Raw genomic sequence first — 13618 nt, 5'->3', positions numbered from 1 at the left:
GAGCAAGACCAAACCGACCCAAGCTCTTCCTCTGCCCTCACACTCCGCGGCCGCCGATTCCTCCGGCCGCCGGCGACGAGCATGCCGCCCAGGCGGGCGCAAGGGAGGGACAGCGGCACCAAGCGCAAGCGGGGGAGGCAGCGCGAGGACCCCGCCGACACACTCGCAACAGAGGTAACCCATCCATGGCGGTACCTATTAGGTTTCCCCTTCCTCGCCCCACCCGACCCCGGAGCCGCGCGCCGCCCCTAAACCCTTGACCGCTGCGGGCGTACAAACGGAGGATTTCTCGCATTGGGGCTCCCGGCCGCGTCGGTCGCTGGCCATTGTGATTTTTTTTCTTCATGGGAGAGCTTTGGGGGTTTTTTGGGGGATTTTTCCGATTGTTTCCCCTGCGCTTGCGGGCGGATACAGGGGATTCGGTGGATATACACGCATTGGCGCTGCCATTGGCAAAACAGAGCGGGTATTCCGTTATTGCTTCAGAACCCTGGTTCTGGGCTTAATTTTAACTCGCGCGGCTGCCCAATCTCTGCACCTAGGGTTTGCTGCTTCCTGCTCCTTGTTTTGTTTCCGCTTTACGGGATTTACTCTCCAGCACCTCCTCGACGACCCTGTGTCCCAGCGATTTTTCCTCTTCAAAAAGTATCTTGCATTGCCTTGTTTTTTTGTTTGCCGAACGCTTAACAGTTCTCTGGTTACTGTGGCAGGCGAACGGTGACAACAAGGGTGAAGACGAGGAGATGCCGCAGCAGGTTTCCGCCGAGGTGGTCAGTGCTTCTCCCAACATTTTCTTTCCCCTTGCCAAAAAAGAGGCTGCGCTCAGCTTTCTGAATTTCTCAACGGTTTCTGCTCCTTGGTTGCAGGAGAACGGCGTAGAGAACGGCAATGAAGAGGCGCCAGAGGCTCCTGCCGAGGTGGATTTCTTATTCTGCCTCAAGTTCTCCTATTCATTCATTCACCAAAGGGAAATCCTTATCGAGTTTCACTAATGTGTTGCAGACGGGAGGCAAGCCTGGAAAAACGAGGCAGCAGCCGCCGCGCAAGGCTCATGCCGCCGCCAAGGTAACTAACTAATTTTGTCTGCTCCCTGTTGAGCTGCTCGTTGCCTCCCCCTTCCCTACAACCAAGGGGACTGCGGGGCCTTCTCGGGGACTTGCCACAGTGGTCGCCTGCCGTTTCGACATTTTTGGAACGGTCGGGCTCGAACGGTACAAATGGGGATTTGTTTGGTTTTGCGAGTACGTAACGGCGGTTTGGTTTTGGTGGCAGGTGAACGGTCATACGGAGACTGAAGACGAGGAGATGCCGCAGGTTTCTGATTGCATAACGTTTTGTGGATTCGTTTAGAAAAGGAAAATCCTTATCAATTGTCTCTCCCGTGTTGCAGAAGCGAGGCAGGCGGGGACGGGGGCGAGGACGAGCACGAGCACGGGGACGTGGCAGGTCAGACAAGACTCTTGCTGACGCTGAGGTAACCATTTGGGCAACTAAGTAATTAAACCTGCTCCTCCCTGAGCTGCTGAGGAACCAAGAAATTATGTTAGCCCCCTTGAGGTTGTAGATTCCTACCACCATGGGAATGAAGGAGCTCCCACTTGAGCTTTCTGAAGTGCTTAATGGTTGTTGGTTATGGTGGCAGGGGAACAGTGAGAAGAAGGCTGAAGAGTTGCCACAGGTTTCTGCCAAGGTCATTGCTTGCTATAGCAGGGTAACTATGGCATGAAGTTTTGTTGATTCCTTTACAGAAGAAAATTACTTACCAATTTTTACTCCTGTTCAGCAGAGGGGACGCATGCGTGGAAGGGGACTGGACACAATGCTCCCCAAGAATGTAGCTGCTGCCAAGGTAGCGAACTAATTATGTGTGCCACTCTTAAGCTTCTAGTTGCCTCTCGCTTCGTTACTTCCATGGGAGCGAGAAGGGAGCTGCTCCGGGACCTGTCCTGGTGGTCTCCTGCTGTTTGAATTTTTCTGCAATGGTTGGGCTGGAGAGGAGGTTTGTTGGGTTTTGCGAAATGCTTAATCGTCGTTTGGTTGTGGTGGCAGGAGAACGGCGAGACGAAGTGTGAAGAGGAGATGCAGAAGGCTTCTGCCAAGGTCAGTATTTCCCTGGCTGCATACTTTTGCTTGCATCGCCATTTTTTCTTTGGAACGAGCTCTGTGATTTCCGAAATGCTTATTGGTTGCTGGTCGTGGGTTGCAGGAGAACCGTGAAAAGAAAGTTGTAAAGGAAGAGTTGCAACAGGTATATCTGACAAGGTCATTGTGTCTTCGTGCATATTTTATTGATTTATTATTTAGATAAGGAAAATCCTTGCCAATTTTCATTCCCGTGTCCAAAGGGAGGCATGAGAGAACGGGGACTCCGACGGGGTAGGCAGCCCAAGACTCTAGCTGACGCTGAGGTAACCAGCCAAGGAACTAACTAATTAAATCTTCCCCTCCCTGAGCTGGTAGTCGCCTTTCACCTTGCTGGTACCATGGAAATGATGGGAGTGTTTGATTATCTCTGCAATGGTTGGGGTGGTGAGGTACAAGTGGGGATTTGTTGGGTTTGCCAAGTTTCACATGCAATCGTTCTTCTCCTTTGCTTCTGTGTTGTTCGGAGTTGACCAATTCTGAGGTTTGTGCATTTTTTCCGCTTCTGGAAGCTTCTTGTGAGAATTTACTTGGAGTCCAACCACCCTCCTAGGTCTTGGTGTTGGGTGTTTCTTATTTTCTTCTCGGTAGCATGCTAGTGAAGTGGATGGGACTTGAGCGCCATCACTCAGCAATTGCTCCATGAACTCTTTATTCCCCTGTATTGCAGCCATTTATCTTCTTGAAAAGTGAAAATGCTTAATGTTAATTTGGTTGTGGTGGCAGGACGAGCAGACAGTCAAGGACAAGATATCGGAGGCTTCTATGGATGTTAGTATCCGTACTACTTGTTTAGCTTACTCAAACATATGCACCTGCTGTGCTTCTTATTTTCCATGTTGTTTGGAACAGACGAATTTTTTTGGTTATTTCTTCCTCTGTTTATCTTCTTGAAAAGAGCTTGTAATGAATGTTCTCAGAAACTTAATGGTTGTTGGTTGTGGTGACAGGAGAATGGTGTGAAGGAGGGAAAGGAAGAGATGGCTTCTGCTGAGGTCATTTTTTCTCTTGTATGCAGCTTTGTGAAATATCTAAGAAAACAGTGGTCCTTATAGTTTTTCATTTGGTGTGCTGGATTTCTCAATTCCAGGAGAACGGCGAAGAAGAGACAACTGAAAAACAAATACCCGCAAGAAAGCGCAGGAGGGATACTGTTGCTGACCGCTCTTCTCTTGAGCCTCGGGCCACCCGACCTAGGCAGAGGTTGACTGCTCCGGTGGTAGCTGATAAACTTAATAAGGTGGAAAAGGTGCCAGCTTTTACTTTTCTGGTTGATACTCCCATCTATTCAGTTATATGGATTCATGAGTGATGGATGACTATTCGTCTGTGGTTATGTAGTTTGTGCTTTCTCTGTAAGAAAATTTAAGTTGTTTTTTCATTCTTCCTATATTGTACACATGCATGTTCCAATTTTTATCTGCTTCCTATGTATATAAATAAGAATCATGATGGGCTGTACAGAAAGTGTCTGAGCAATGATTTTCAAGCTACGAAAGGAATACTACCTCTATCCCAAAATAGGGATGCCTATAATATTTGGATAAAGTCAAACTTCTTAAAGTTTACCAAGTAATATAGAAAAAGGTGTCAATATTTCTAATCCCAAATTCAGGATGGGGCCGGGTTGACCCGTCGGGTCACTGGCCCAACCCAAAATATCGAGGCCAATGGGCCACGTGGGTTGGCCCTGAACAAGATTTGGGTCATTGGGGCCGGCATCGATTGACCCATTGGGTTGGCAGGGCCAGCCCAGCTCTAGTAGCAAATCAGGTGTGGAGACTTAGCTCGTTCGTTAATGTTCCATCATTTTCTACAAAATATTTCCTAGCTAAATCTGGATGATAATTAATGCATGCATTGGTTCGTCAGCTTGAGTACCAGCAGATTCAAGGAATACTACTCGTCTACTCAGATCCGTAATTAGCTCTGTACGTAATTTTTGACCGATAGCTTTTTTTTTGACCGATAGCTTTACTAAGTACTACTAACTAACTTAATTATCCAGCTAGCGAAACATGCTCGTTACTTGCTAGCCAGGACCAGAATATGGGTCGGCCCCACTGAACCATCGGGCCAGCGAAAGCCGCTGCATTTTTAGAACTGGGTCAGCCCATGGCCCTTAAAATCAGCCTTGAGGCCATGGGGGCCAGGTCCGGGGTCAGGTTCGGCCGACCCATTCCCAACCTTATCCCAAATTAATATTTTTAGAACCATCATAAAATATATTTCCACATTATGTGCATTTGAAATTTTAGATGTTGATATTTTTTTGTATATACTTGCTCAAACTTTAAGAAGTTTGACTTTGACTGAAAACTGTAGGCATCCTAATTTGGGAAGGAGGGAGTATATGTGAAATATATAAGCACTTACATTTCTGACTGCCTGCTCAGTTTGTAGCATCTACCTTTCCCAGTATGTACATACATGATATGTGTTTGCGGTTGGAATTTGCAGGATAGCAAAAAGAAAGAATCAACTTCAAACATGTGTCATCAATGCATGAGGGGCAAAGGAAGAATTGTGCAGTGTGTAGGCTGCAAAGACAGAGACTATCTGAGGAGATACTGCCAGATGTGCATGCGCTGGTTGGTGTCCTTTAAAAGCATTCATATTGGTCACCTGATTTTTTTGTTGTAATGGCGCTGCCAGACTACCACTTGTGTTTGTTCAGTCTCTTATTTAGTACTTATCGTCCAGTCACTATGCTAGCCCATGATGTCAATTTTCATTAAAAGGATGTGTTTGTTAACTTAGTGGTGTTTCTGGCATGATCTGAACAGGTATCCACAATTAACAGAAGATGACTTTGAGAATAATTGTCCATCTTGTCGGAATATTTGCAACTGCAAGATTTGTCTGCGGAAAAATATAATAAAGAAGGTATGCCGTGTGTTTCAGGCTTTAGATCATATTTATATCTTGGCTGTATTTTGTTTGATACCCCCATGCCTCATAATCCTTGAGAAGTTGCAAATAACACACATCGATGCTTTCAATTTGTGTTTCCACTGTAGTTTGGTGTATACATAAAGCTCCCTATTTTTAGGGTGACAGGGTTGCTAGGACGAAATTATTAGTCAGTAAGAATAAGGACACATAGCTAAATTGCTTTTGTTTCTCTTATTTATTCCACAGGTTGACAAATGGGAAGTATCTGAAGGAGATAAAATTAAATACTCCCTTCGGGTTGCACACTATTTACTCCCATGGTTGAAAGATTTGCACCATGTGCAGATGAAAGAGAAAAGTGTAGAGGCAACAACGAAAGGTACATTTCATTGCCCAACCTGTCCATTACTTTGCCATATCAGACACTGACTTTCTCCAATACAACCCATTGATCAGTGCTTTTTTCTAGTAGCGCAAACTTGATACTATAAAAATATGCCAGTACCATATATGTATGACACAATTAAAACATTTCCATGTTTATAAGATGCATTTTTTGGGAATTTTGACTGCATGTGTTCCAGGATGGCTTGGCATCTATTTAGGAATAAAGTCAGTCAGTACTCCATTGGCTCTGCTGTTCTAATGTTGCTTTCATAACAGGCATTGATGCATGCGAAGTAAAGATTCCTCAATCTAACTACAAACCAAATGAGCGGATATACTGGTTAGTTTTGCTTCAGTTTGGAAGTTTGCAAATTATTTGTTGCTTTTGAGTGTCTAATTCATTGTTTTAATTTGGACAGTAACAACTGCAGAACATCTATAGTTGACTTTCACAGAAGCTGCAATAAATGTTCCTATGATCTCTGCCTCAGCTGCACCCAGGAGCTTCGTCATGGACTTAGTCCTGGTGCTACTGCTGCAAGTGGCATGGTCCTTACAGAACCTGGGGTGGAAGGCAATGAAGATTTGCAACAGGGAAGTAGTCACAATAACATTGCTTGTCAAAAGCCTTTTGATGGACAGAATGACGTTTTGATGGATAGCACAGTTCCTGTTGAGGATAGTGCTCCTGGTTTGAGACAATGGAAGGTAAATAGCGATGGAAGCATACCTTGCCCGCCAAATACATTTGGTGGTTGCGGAGATGCTGTTCTTGAACTTAAGTCATTGTTGGAGGAGAATGCTATTTCTGACTTACTGGAGAAGGCCAATTTAGTTGTCAAAAATGAAGGAATGCTGGAAGCTGGAGTCCCAAAATGTTCCTGCTTTACTGAGTCTGGTGAGATGAGCAATGGAGCGTCACAGAAAATGGCTTGTAGGGAGAATTCGAGAGACAACTACATATATTGCCCGAATGCTAGAGATGTTCAAAATGGATCTTTAGATCATTTCCAGGAGCACTGGTTGAAGGGTCAGCCTGTTATTGTTCATGATGTGCTTGAGTTAACTTCTGGATTAAGCTGGGAACCAATGGTTATGTGGCGGGCTTTACGAGAACAGAAAGACAAGAATACAGATGAGCGCCTCACTGTTAACGCTCTCGAGTGCCTTGCGTGGTCTGAGGTAACTGGCATCATCTTGATGGTTATTGTTTATGAATTACATTGGAGTTCAATGGTTACCTATTCTGAATTTTATTTCCTATACATGTAACATTTACACATTTTGCTAATAGCCTTTATATCATTTTTATTTCATTGAAATATTCTTAACACACCAATTGCTTTTGTTGAACTGAAATGCAGGTTGAAATAAACATGCACTTCTTTTTTAATGGGTATTCCCGTGGAGCTGTTGGTCCAGAGGGTCTGCCCATGTTACTAAAGCTTAAAGATTGGCCACAACACAGCTCATTTGAGGAACGACTGCCACGACATGGTGCTGAGTTCATGTCTGCTTTGCCATTTCGTGAATATACTGATCATAAATCTGGTCCTCTTAATCTGGCTGTGAAGCTTCCAGAAGAAGTCATAAAGCCAGACCTTGGTCCAAAAACTTACATAGCGTATGGCGTTGCCCAGGAATTAGGAATTGGTGATTCTGTCACCAAGCTTCATTGTGACATGTCTGATGCGGTAAATAAATTGACATTTCTTATGCTTCCTGTCCATTCTCTTTTAGTCTACATCTTAGACCAAAATTGTTCCATATTAGTCTACATTTTAGCTTTGTAATAAAAAACACAGAAATCAAAGTAGTCCTACTCCCCCCATTGGATGTCCTTAATTTTAATGTAGCTTGGATTGGTTGTTTACATATCAAAGTAGTAGTATTAAATGACTTGCTAATTGGTCTTCAAATTTGTAGAATGCAGACTAAAAAAGAATGGAGGGAGTATGTACATTAACATCTAGTTCATTTGAATCTGAAACTGTTACTTATTGTATTGTTTACATGCTCTTTCCAAAAAGAGGTGAGGAGATATTAAGGTAGAAGTGAGAGTCATACAATGGTGTGTAGGTTTGCAACCTGGTGCTGCCACCACTACATGCTAGGAGATTTGATTTTGGATGTAACCTGTTGAAGTATGTGTAACAGGTCAATATCCTCACACATACTGACGTAATAAAGCTCAAATCACAAAGGTTAACATCGATTGAGAAGAAGAAAAAGAGTTTGGCCATAAAGGAAGAAAACACAAATCTTCAAGCTTCACAAACAGATCCTGATTTTGGACATGGCTCTAGCATTCAGCAGCCATTATCTGGTGTGGGTTTAGAAGAGCGGGAGGGGGTTCACAAAGATGTGGTAGCTGATAAAGCCGAGGGAAACTTTACTGTGGGGCGATCGACCATTGAAGGTGATGTAGATCACGTGGATATGGTAGCTGATAAAGCTGATGGAAGCTTGACTGTGAATGGGCGATCGTTCATTGAAGGTGATGTTGATCATGTGGATCTTTCCATTTCCAAGGAGAAAATAGAAGGCATAGTTAGTGCGAAGGATAGGGTGGATCATGGTTCTAGCAGTGAAGATAAAAGTGGATCTCCAGATAATGCAGAAGGAACCTCTGAACCTACTGGTGGTCAAAAACGCGAAAGGAGTGGCTGTCATTCTTCTAATGCATCAAAGAAAAAAAGAAAACGACCACAGAATATAAGGTGAACGGAATATCTCTTGAGCCAATAGATGATGCTGACCCATTTGTAGAGGGTAACCAGCCAGCGGGTGGTGCATTGTGGGACATATTCCGAAGGGAAGATGTCAGCAAACTACAACAGTATCTTCTGAAGCACTCAGAGGAGTTTAGGCATTACAATTATGAGCCAGTGAAGCAGGTGGTCATCTCTGTTAACTATTTGACCCTAGAATGCCTCATGGCATCTTACTAACATGTTGCATAACTGTTGATGTTAGCAGGTTATTCACCCTATACATGATCAGTGCTTTTACCTAACAAATGAGCACAAGAGAAAGCTTAAAGAAGAATATGGTCAGTGCAGAATAATGATGTATTTTAGAAGATAATTTCCCTCAGTGATTTACTTCCTTTCTTTTGTCCACCGAATATGCAGGAGTCGAGCCTTGGACATTTGAACAGAACCTTGGTGATGCAGTCTTTATCCCTGCAGGATGTCCCCACCAAGTCAGAAATTTGAAGGTATGCTATGACTGCTCTCCTGGTGCTCCTTTAGTTGGACGAAACACTGATACAGTTGCTGATTTGCTCTTCTTTTAGTGCCATTCTTGGATATAAATGACTGCTAGTATCTCTGGCATTTCATTTTTTGTTAACTGTTTCTCTGTTCTTTGGCAGTCATGTATAAAGGTCGCACTTGACTTTGTTTCTCCGGAAAATGTACAAGAGTGCATCAGGCTGACAGAAGAATTTCGCCTGCTTCCAGTAGGGCATAGGGTGAATGAAGATAAGCTAGAGGTCTGCAGATCTGTTTGTTTATCTATATGCTTATCCTAATCTTGATTGTATCTAAACATTGTTTACCTATGCTCTCTTTTCTACACTCTTATCTAATTCTGAAATTCTGTTTGTTTAATGCTAATCCCTATCTTGATTATATTATATATAAGCATTATTGCAGTCTTGGTATCTCTATAACTGTTACATGCTCCCTTTTCCTCAGTATGCTAATTCTAAAATTCTGTGTCAACTTGTAAACTTGAATTGCCAGATCAAGAAGATAGCTTTTCATGCAATCAAACAAGCCATTGAGGATATCACCAAAAAGGATGACAAGGAAAGGTTAGTCACATCAACTGAGTGCATCTCTTCGACATTTTTTTTGAACACGCATATAAATGGGTGTCATTTGTGTTAGAAGAGATGACCACCAAGGAGGTGCAAAGTACAAAGCAAAAGTCAAAGCGGATGGAAGAGGAAGAGGAACAGTAGCAGGGAGAGGGAGAGCGACGGGGAGGGTGATAGGGAGAGGGAGAGGGAGAGGGATGAGAGGGAGAGGAAGAGGAAGAGGAAAAGGAAGAACGAGAGCTACATTGGAAGGATGGTACTGTTTTTCATCACACGTAGGCGTGTAGGACTGGTTTATTTGCATGTTTACTTATTTATCATGTAAAGCTGACTCTAAATAACTGCTCAGTATTTCTGCATTAATGTTCCTGTGCACCTCTTTGTCTACTGCGTCATTGCTGTACATGTGAACTTGTAAAGGTCTTTTATCTGAAATTTGAACATATATAAGGAATAATGGTGTAATTGTAGGGCTTTTAATCTGAATTTTGAACATTATTCTCTGTATAAAATCCTTTATGTTTTTCTGAACCCATATGATTTGGATGCTGTTCATGAGCATTTTTCCTCCAATCAGAGGAATGGTGCATCAGTGTTCCTATGTGCTGCCGAGGGTCTTTAAGAAAATGAATTAGTGGGCCTTCATTTGCATTTTCATTATTCCACAGAACAAAAAATAGGCAGCATGGTGCTGTTAGAACGTATCTTCTGAAAGCCTTCTAACAGTGAATGTGCTGATTGGTGCTGGTGCTACACAAATTCCTATATTCTGATGTTGTGAGCCCTTATGCATTGATGGTTAAGTAGGTCCAGTTCTTCAGTAGTATATGATTTGTTCTTTGGAAGTGTTGAAAATAACGAAGGTATTATTTCTTTGTACCAGCAGTAGTGATGAAGTTGAAGATCAACCTGGTCCAAGTGAGCCTGCAGAGATGGGAGATGATGAAAAACAATCACCTGAAGCCATGTCTGGAGCTGAAGATGAACCTGCTGAAATAGAGGAGGGCCAGGAAAAATCAGCTCTGTACAGGTCTGTAGTAGAAGATGAACCTGCAGAAACGAAAGAACATCAAAAGGAATCAGGTCAAGCCATGTCTGAAGATGAAGTTGAACCTGCAGAAATGGACCAAGTAAAGTCAGCACAGGACTTGTCTGAAGTTAAAGATGGATCTATGAAAATGGATGAAGACAGAGGACAATCACCTCAGGACATGTCTGAAGCTAAAGATGAACCTGCAGAGATGGAGGATCACCAAAAACAATCAGTGCAGGACATGTGTAGAATTACAGATGGACCTGTAGAAGGGGAGGAGAAGCATAAACAATCAGCTGATTGCATGCCAGAAGCTAAAGATGAACGTGCAGAACAGGAGGGTCACCAAAAACAAGCTGGTGGCATGCCTGAAGATAAAGATAATCCTGCAGGGATTGAGGGGCACCAAAAACAACAAGGTGATGAAGTTCATGATAAACCTGATCCAAGTAAGCCTGCAAAAACGGAAGAGCACCAAGAGCAGCTAGCTCACGACGTGTCTGGAGATAAATGTGAACCTGCAGAAATGGAAGAACACCAAAAACAACCAGCTCTAGCTGTGTCTGAGGTTGAAGATGGACCTGCAGAGATGGAGCAGCAAGAACAATCAGCTCAGGACATGTCTGAGGGTAAAAACGAGCATGTAGAAATGAAGGAGCACAATGATCAATCTCTTCAGGACATGCTTGAAGCTAAAGATGGTTCTGCACACATGGAGGAGCAAGAACAATCAGTTGAGGACACGTCTGAATTGGAAGCTAAGCCTGTAGAAAAGGAAGAGCTCAAAGAACAATTAGTTCAGGACGTGTGCGAAGCTAAAGATGGACCTGCAGAAACAGAGGAGCAGCAGAAGCAACCAGCTGATGGCATGTCTGAAGCTAAAGATGAGCCTGCAGAAACAGAGGAGCACCAGAAGCAACCAGCTGAGGCAATGCCAACCATGCCTGAGGCTAAAGATGGGCCTGTAGAAATGAAGGAACAGAAAGAACTATCTGCTCAGGAAATGCCTGAAGCTAAAGATGGACCTGCTGATATGGAGGAGCAAGACCAATCAGTTGAGGACACGTCTGAATTGAAAGCTAAGTCTGTAGAAATGGAGGAGCTTGAAGAACAATTAGTTCAAGACATGTGTGAAGCTAAAGATGGTCCTGCAGAAGTGGAGTGCCAAAAGCAACTAGCTAATGGCATGTCTGAAGCTAAAGATGAGGCTATGCCAACCATGCCATGAGTAGCAACGCCTATCCTCTTGCACTAGATTTTGCGCCCGTCACCCACCCCGAGATTTCTGTGGCGTCATACTTTGACTTAGACCGTAATCTATCTGTAGGACCTTATTATATCTTAGCATTTTGAGGGAGTGCAGCCACAAAAGAATGTCGAGCTCTCTGACCATGGAACCAGACAGCCAGCTGGCCCTGTGAAACCAAAAGCTCTCCGCTAGCTTGGTTAACTATTTTGGACGTGGTAGTGTATGACAGCTGGTTGATATATAACATGTAGGGTGGATTTAAATATGAAGAACGATATCAAGCTCTGATTATCCTGTTCACAAGCCTAATTTATTGTTTTCTCTGATTGTGTGAAGTATCAGTTGTCGGAGAATTTCAGCAATTGTAGCTAATTTGGTTAAATTGATTCAGTCATCTTAGGACAGTGATGAGAAATCAAACTAGCAATTATGCTGCAACTCATCTCTATATAACTGCTTGCTTTAAATCTCAGGACTTTGTGTCCTGGCACTACATGAAGACTGGCATGTTCTCGGTCTGATCAGCATATTTCTTGGATTGGAAACATCAGCATGGCAGTAAGTTGGGGCGCATGACTGGCTTCTGTTCGACCTTGACATTACCTGTGTTGAAAACGGTATGGTCTCTCAATGTTCAAGCTAAAATAAAAGGGTAAATTGGTTTTATGCCACTCTCTATTCCACAGATTGCACATATGCCATTACAAAAATTTGACTTGAGGATATGCCACTCTAACTATCCAATACCTTCATCCATGCCACTTTGTACACCTCAACGGATAACTGTTCAAGAATTATATGTATTTCAGTGTGTACGGTAGTATTTACCATAATAGCCCTGGTTTCAAAAGGAAGTAGCACTTTCAGGTCTGGGCACCCGAAAAATTCAAAAAATTCAAAATTTGGAAAAAAATTCAAACTTCTCAGAAAAATCTGGAAAAATTTCAGAAAATCAAAACCATTAAAACGATTCTATTGTTCCATTTTGAGCAATTTCTGGGCAGATTTGCATCGTTAAACAAACATTTTCTGTTTGAAATTTGTCAAATTTTGGGCGAAAAAAAATCTTCTCAGAAAAATCTGAAAAAATTACAGAAAATCATAAAGATCAATATGATTGTACTGTTATAGTTCGAGTCATTTCTGCACAGGTGTAGAGATGATTTTGAGTCACTCGTAAGGGCTGTCCGGAGCCGAATTCATCCTGCACACGGGCGAGAGGCGGGCTTGTGCTGGGCGTGCGGCTGGGCGTGCGGCTGGGTGAGCGGCGGGCGAGTGCAGGGGACGACGAGCGGCGCCGCCCCACACAGCAGCAGCGCTGGCCGCGGCTCTGGGGCGCGGGTCGGCGGCGCGGCTCCGGCGCGCGGTCGGCGGCGCGGCTCCTGGGCGCAGGTTGGCGGCGTGGCTCGCAGGCGGAGGTCGGCGGCGCGGCTCCCGGGCGCAGGTCAGCGGCGCGGCTCGCAGGCGGAGGTCGGCGGCGCGGCTCCTGGGCGGAGGTCGACGGCGCAGGTCGCAGGTCGCAGGCGGAGGTCGGCGGCGGGGCTCCCGGGCGGAGTTCGACGGCGCAGCTCGCAGGCGGAGGTCGGCGGCGGGGCTCCCGGGCGGAGTTCGGCGGCGCCTTCCACTGCCACGCCGGCCAGCCTTGCCGCCCTCCACTCCTTCACTTTCTTTAGGGTTCGTCGGGGGCGGGACGAGCAGGCACAATTTGGGGACGAGCGGGCACAATTTGGGTCACGAGCGGGGTGGTTGGCCTCCAAATTGACCGAGCTCTGTTAAAAAAAAAGTCTGTATACAGTATCCTACGTACAGCACACGGTATACATTTATGTATTGAAGAAAAATGGCATAAGTAAAAGTATTGGATAGTTAGAGTGGCATATCCTCAAGTTAAATTTTTGTAATGGCATATGTGCAATCTGTGGAATAGAGAGTGGCATAAAACCAATTTACCCAAAATAAAAATATGCTGTTGGTGTTCTTTGCTTGGCGCTATACCATGCAATGCATGGGCGGCGCCAGGGGTATGCCCCTGTATGACCAGGCATACAAATAGATTTCGGTCCAATTTTTTTTGTATTAGGCCCAA

The 13618-nt window shown here is 44.3% G+C and overlaps 2 long non-coding RNA genes and 1 pseudogene across 2 annotated transcripts; all 3 read left to right on the top strand.

Moving 5' to 3' along the window:
- The first annotated feature begins 1431 nt into the window (after positions 1–1431).
- Positions 1432–1818, top strand: LOC124691569. Its single transcript, XR_006998998.1, has 3 exons — positions 1432–1474; positions 1643–1711; positions 1787–1818. It is a non-coding gene; the product is annotated as an uncharacterized LOC124691569 (long non-coding RNA).
- Positions 1819–2203: 385 nt separating this feature from the next.
- On the top strand, positions 2204–3358 carry LOC124691568. Its single transcript, XR_006998996.1, has 4 exons — positions 2204–2248; positions 2869–2913; positions 3093–3137; positions 3233–3358. It is a non-coding gene; the product is annotated as an uncharacterized LOC124691568 (long non-coding RNA).
- An 899-nt stretch (positions 3359–4257) lies between these two features.
- LOC124689509 lies at positions 4258–11511 on the top strand (annotated as a pseudogene).
- Positions 11512–13618: the final 2107 nt, after the last annotated feature.

Source organism: Lolium rigidum, chromosome 2, assembly GCF_022539505.1.
Source record: "Lolium rigidum isolate FL_2022 chromosome 2, APGP_CSIRO_Lrig_0.1, whole genome shotgun sequence".
NCBI classification, from domain to species: Eukaryota; Viridiplantae; Streptophyta; class Magnoliopsida; order Poales; family Poaceae; genus Lolium; species Lolium rigidum.
Note: the sequence above shows the minus strand (reverse complement) of the source record. Positions and strands in the feature narration are given on the sequence as shown.